Source organism: Topomyia yanbarensis, chromosome 1 (genome assembly GCF_030247195.1).
Source record: "Topomyia yanbarensis strain Yona2022 chromosome 1, ASM3024719v1, whole genome shotgun sequence".
NCBI lineage: Eukaryota > Metazoa > Arthropoda > Insecta > Diptera > Culicidae > Topomyia > Topomyia yanbarensis.
In genome coordinates, this window is record NC_080670.1 from 2,195,031 (window position 1) to 2,201,802 (window position 6,772).

Genomic DNA, 6,772 nt, shown 5'->3' on the forward strand with positions numbered 1-6,772 from the left:
TGATTCATGTTCAAACATGATTCATGTTTTCATGTGCAAACATGATTCATGTTTTCATGTTCAAACATGATTCATGTTCAAACATGATTCATGTTTTCATGTTCAAACATGATTCATGTTTTCATGTTCAAACATGTTTTCATGTTCAAACATGATCCATGTTTTCATGTTCAAACATGATTCATGTTTTCATGTCCAAACATGATTCATGTTTTCATGTTCAAACATGATTCATGTTTTCATGCTCAAACATGATTCATGTTTTCATGTTCAAACATGATTGATGTTTTCATGTTCAAACATGATTGATGTTTTCATGTTCAAACATGATTCATGTTTTCATGTTCAAACATGATTCATGTTTTCATGTTCAAACATGATTCATGTTCAAACATGATTCATGTTCAAACATGATTCATGTTTTCATGTTCAAACATGATTCATGTTTTCATGCTCAAACATGATTCATGTTCAAACATGATTCATGTTCAAACATGATTCATGTTCAAACATGATTCATGTTCAAACATGATTCATGTTCAAACATGATTCATGTTTTCATGCTCTAACATGATTCATGTTCAAACATGATTCATGTTTTCATGTTCAAACATGATTCATGTTCAAACATGATTCATGTTCAAACATGATTCATGTTCAAACATGATTCATGTTTTCATGTGCAAACATGATTCATGTTTTCATGTTCAAACATGATTCATGTTTTCATGTTCAAACATGATTCATGTTTTCATGTTCAAACATGATTCATGTTTTCATGTTCAAACATGATTCATGTTTTCATGTTCATGTTCAAACATGATTCATGTTTTCATGTTCATGTTCAAACATGATTCATGTTCAAACATGATTCATGTTTTCATGTTCAAACATGATTCATGTTTTCATGTTCAAACATGATTCGTGTTTTCATGTTCAAACATGATTCATGTTTTCATGTTCAAACATGATTCATGTTTTCATGTTCAAACATGACTCATGTTTCCATGTTCAAACATGATTCATGTTTTCATGTTCAAACATGATTCATGTTTTCATGTTCAAACATGATTCATGTTTTCATGTTCAAACATGATTCATGTTTTCATGTTCAAACATGATTCATGTTTTCATGATCAAACATGTTTTCATGTTTAAACATGATTCATGTTTTCATGTTCAAACATGATTCATGTTTTCATGATCAAACATGATTCATGTTTTCATGTTCAAACATGATTCATGTTTTCATGTTCAAACATGATTCATGTTTTCATGTTCAAACATGATTCATGTTTTCATGTTCAAACATGATTCATGTTTTCATGTTCAAACATGATTCATGTTTTCATGTTCAAACATGATTCATGTTTTCATGTTCAAACATGATTCATGTTCAAACACGATTCATGTTTTCATGTTCAAACATGATTTATGTTCAAACATGATTCATGTTCAAACATGATTCATGTTCAAACATGATTCATGTTCAAACATGATTCATGTTCAAACATGATTCATGTTCAAACATGATTCATGTTTAAACATGATTCATGTTTTCATGTTCAAACATGATTCATGTTTTCATGTTCAAACATGATTCATGTTTTCATGTTCAAACATGATTCATGTTTTCATGTTCAAACATGATTCATGTTTTCATGTTCAAACATGATTCATGTTTTCATGTTCAAACATGATTCATGTTTTCATGTTCAAACATGATTCATGTTCAAACATGATTCATGTTCAAACATGATTCATGTTTTCATGTTCAAACATGATTCATGTTTTCATGTTCAAACATGATTCATGTTTTCATGTTCAAACATGATTCATGTCCAAACATGATTCATGTTTTCATGTTCAAACATGATTCATGTTTTCATGTTCAAACATGATTCATGTTTTCATGTTCAAACATGATTCATGTTTTCATGTTCAAACATGATTCATGTTTTCATGTTCAAACATGATTCATGTTAAAACATGATTCATGTTCAAACATGATTCATGTTTTCATGTTCAAACATGATTCATGTTTTCATGTTCAAACATGATTCATGTCCAAACATGATTCATGTTTTCATGTTCAAACATGATTCATGTTTTCATGTTCAAACATGATTCATGTTTTCATGTTCAAACATGATTCATGTTTTCATGTTCAAACATGATTCATGTTTTCATGTTCAAACATGATTCATGTTTTCATGTTCAAACATGATTCATGTTTTCATGTTCAAACATGATTCATGTTTTCATGTTCAAACATGATTCATGTTTTCATGTTCAAACATGATTCATGTTCAAACATGATTCGTGTTTTCATGTTCAAACATGATTCATGTTTTCATGTTCAAACATGATTCATGTTTTCATGTTCAAACATGACTCATGTTTCCATGTTCAAACATGATTCATGTTTTCATGTTCAAACATGATTCATGTTTTCATGTTCAAACATGATTCATGTTTTCATGTTCAAACATGATTCATGTTTTCATGTTCAAACATGATTCATGTTTTCATGTTCAAACATGATTCATGTTTTCATGTTCAAACATGATTCATGTTTTCATGTTCGAACTTGATTCATGTTCAAACATGATTCATGTTTTTAATGTTCAAACATGATTCATGTTTTCATGTTCAAACATGATTCATGTTTTCATGTTCAAACATGATTCATGTTTTCATGTTCAAACATGATTCATGTTTTCGCGTTCAAGCATGATTCATGTTTTCATGTTCAAACATGATTCATGGTTTTTCGTTCAAGCATGATTCATGTTTTCATGTTCAAACATGATTCGTGTTTTCATGTTCAAACATGATTCATGTTTTCATGTTCAAACATGATTCATGTTTTCATGTTCAAACATGACTCATGTTTCCATGTTCAAACATGATTCATGTTTTCATGTTCAAACATGATTCATGTTTTCATGTTCAAACATGATTCATGTTTTCATGTTCAAACATGATTCATGTTTTCATGTTCAAACATGATTCATGTTTTCATGTTCAAACATGATTCATGTTTTCATGTTCAAACATGATTCATGTTTTCATGTTCAAACATGATTCATGTTTTCATGTTCGAACTTGATTCATGTTCAAACATGATTCATGTTTTTCATGTTCAAACATGATTCATGTTTTCATGTTCAAACATGATTCATGTTTTCATGTTCAAACATGATTCATGTTTTCATGTTCAAACATGATTCATGTTTTCATGTTCAAACATGATTCGTGTTTTCATGTTCAAACATGATTCATGTTTTCATGTTCAAACATGATTCATGTTTTCATGTTCAAACATGACTCATGTTTCCATGTTCAAACATGATTCATGTTTTCATGTTCAAACATGATTCATGTTTTCATGTTCAAACATGATTCATGTTTTCATGTTCAAACATGATTCATGTTTTCATGTTCAAACATGATTCATGTTTTCATGTTCAAACATGATTCATGTTTTCATGTTCAAACATGATTCATGTTTTCATGTTCAAACATGATTCATGTTTTCATGTTCGAACTTGATTCATGTTCAAACATGATTCATGTTTTTCATGTTCAAACATGATTCATGTTTTCATGTTCAAACATGATTCATGTTTTCATGTTCAAACATGATTCATGTTTTCATGTTCAAACACGATTCATGTTTTCATGCTCAAACATGATTCATGTTTTCATGCTCAAACATGATTCATGTTTTCATGTTCAAACATGATTCATGTTTTCGCGTTCAAGCATGATTCATGTTTTCATGTTCAAACATGATTCATGGTTTTTCGTTCAAGCATGATTCATGTTTTCATGTTCAAACATGATTCATGTTTTCATGTTTTGACTTGAATCTCGTTTTCATATTGAAACATGATTCATTTTAAAACATGTGTTCATGTTGAAACATGAATGCTTTCATGTTGAAATATGAATCATGTTTTCATGTTCAAACATGATTCATGTTTTCAGACAGAAGATTTTCGGAAAGATGGAAGAGACGGGTCTGGGAGACTCCTTATGGCCCGCACTCCAACAAGATGGGTATTTTTGGAATGGTCTTGAAGAGTAGGTGTCATAAAATGCTGTGCGTTTGATTATCATTTGTCGTTTATTTACTTTTTTGTACGGTTCAAATTCTTCGTTTACAAAATATCGTGCATTGAAAATAAAGAGAAAATCAAGGTTTTGTACACATGGATAAGTGAAAAGGGTGTAACTATGTGAAGATGTGTTGCAACGAGGGCTATTCAGACCCGTAGAGAGGAAATCCGGGCCCGGAGGGTCCACCATACGAGCCTAAAGATTACTCGACCAGCAAAATTTTTAAGCTCCGAAATCATTGAAAAAATAGTTCTCTGTTATGTACAGTGCATAGCAACTTTATAATTCCATATCAACATTTGAATAGGGCTAATCAGATTTGTAAACAAACTTTTGTTTTGCTGATTTCTCCTAATTTGTTATCATTTCAACACAGAAAACATTTGAAATTGATTCTACCAAGGATAAAGATGTTGATTCATGTGTATTTTTCATGAAATTCAACTCGGTAGCGGAATAATGAGCGAAATAAGTTTGTTTACAAAAGTCTCATTAGCCCTTTTGAAGAATTACTATGGAATTATACACTAATATTTGCTGCTTTTGTTTGTAAAACAGTGTATCAGTGAAAAATCAGATTTGAATAAATTTCTTTTCTTTTCTTCAACTCCTTCCAACTCCTTGCTATGGCTCTTAATATTTAAATTTTTATCAATGCCTCCGAGAAACGCTTTTTCGAGTCGGAATCTATTTTCAGCGAATAAACGTCCCGAAATGGCAACAATTTACGAAAGTTTTTCATTGCACACTACACGAACCGAACCGACCTTGTGATCTTAAAAAGTCAATATTTAAAGATTAAGATACCTTAGCTAGGGGTAGTCGATTTGTTGCGCTGAAACGCGAGCATTTCACCGTTTTCAAGGTATTTATTGTTTTGGTTCTTAGAAACGAAACAAATTTGTTGATGCCAATTTGTGCGCATTCCATTGATTGTAGGCCAAGTAATTAATGAATTGGTGAGGCACCAAAAAAGGAACCGTCTAAGTACACGTAAATGTAAATATAAACAATTCAAAAAAAAAAATGAAAATCGGATGAATAGTTTTTGAGATATCACTTTCACCGCAACGGTACTCCATTCCGAAATAATTGCGTTTAAAGTTTTGTGTCCACTGCATTCGTAGAAGAACCAGTGCGCTGCAAACTGCTGTAGTTTAAAATCTAGTGCTCCGATCTGGATGAAATTTCGCACAGATATTTTCAAAGGTTTGGGTTCGATTTTTTTAATTTCAACCCCTTAAATCGGTACTGTACCCTAAAACCTCCAGAATCATACAAGACAATGTTTAATATCAACTCGCAACGATCACTCTTACATACCATAGAATAGTTGATGAACAAACTGGCGCCACTGCTCGATTTTCTCACTGCATTATTTCACTCATACAGAAATGCACGCACAAGCAGCGATTTCTTCATTAGAACTCGGTCGAATTATCAATTTTTCCTTTCATTACACACATAAACACAATAACCACGAAAGAGGCACTTTTGATAATTACATTTGTTAATGCACGATCTTCACACATCACATCATCAACCAATGCGATCTCAGCAGGGGTGGTAATCGCGTATAAGCACACCTGCCACTTTCGGGATGCAAATTTCCATTTGCAATCGAATTACAAAATGATGAAAACCCAGGGGCAACATTTTTCTTTATATTCCTAAAACATTTGTGTAGCAGCAAACGAGAAAAAATAATCGCTCTATGGAAAATAACTAGCGAAACTGATTGCACTACACTGATATGCGCTTATATCGCACGGACACACCTTGAACATGATTACTCCATCGAAAACCATGGGACCCTTCCACTTTTTTGATTTTTTTTATCGAATCACGAAAACTGCACGGTTTTTCCTTGTTTTCTAACGACACGATTTCAATACCTACCGATTTATTTCACTTCTAATTGAAAACGGAGCCATTTTCTTTCACAACTATTTCGAAAATATGTATTTCAATCGCCTCGGAAGGAAACTCGAGAACATTTTCATCGAATTCACGGCGACACGGCTCCGGAAACGGTCCTGAGAATAGAAAGCGCGACACACGCGAAACCGGCAGTAAAAAGTGAACTGATGACGCCGAACAAGATCGTACGTGTTCAATTTGATGTGACGCACTTTGCCACTCACCATCACCAGCCACGGACAGCAGAGAAGAGCGATCGTTGATTATCGAGAGTGAGAGAGCGTGCGACACCGAAACAAAAAGCTTAGCACTCACGCGACGTCACGTCGGTGCATCTGTTTGTGTTGCGTCGGTGAAAGCGCAGGGTAGACATCTGTTCATCAAACGATCAAATGGCGAACTGTGTTAGAGGAATCCTGAATATACTGAACAATTTAACTGAATGATTCTTTGATTAATTTAATTTAATTGCTTTTTTTTATTAAATTACTGCAGCAAATTATAACCGACATGGAAAATTACCGGTTTTTGGAGCTTTATGATCGCAGTAGTCCGTGCGTCAGAGCGAACATAAACAATACAAGTCAGAACAAGCTTCATTCTTATGTCGTTTTTCGTTGAAAAACACCGGGGCAATGGATTGCACTGGTTTTGCACTTTCTAGCAGAAGTGAGAATGAAACACGTCTAGTGGTCTGCTCTTCTACTAGAAAATGCAACACCAGTGC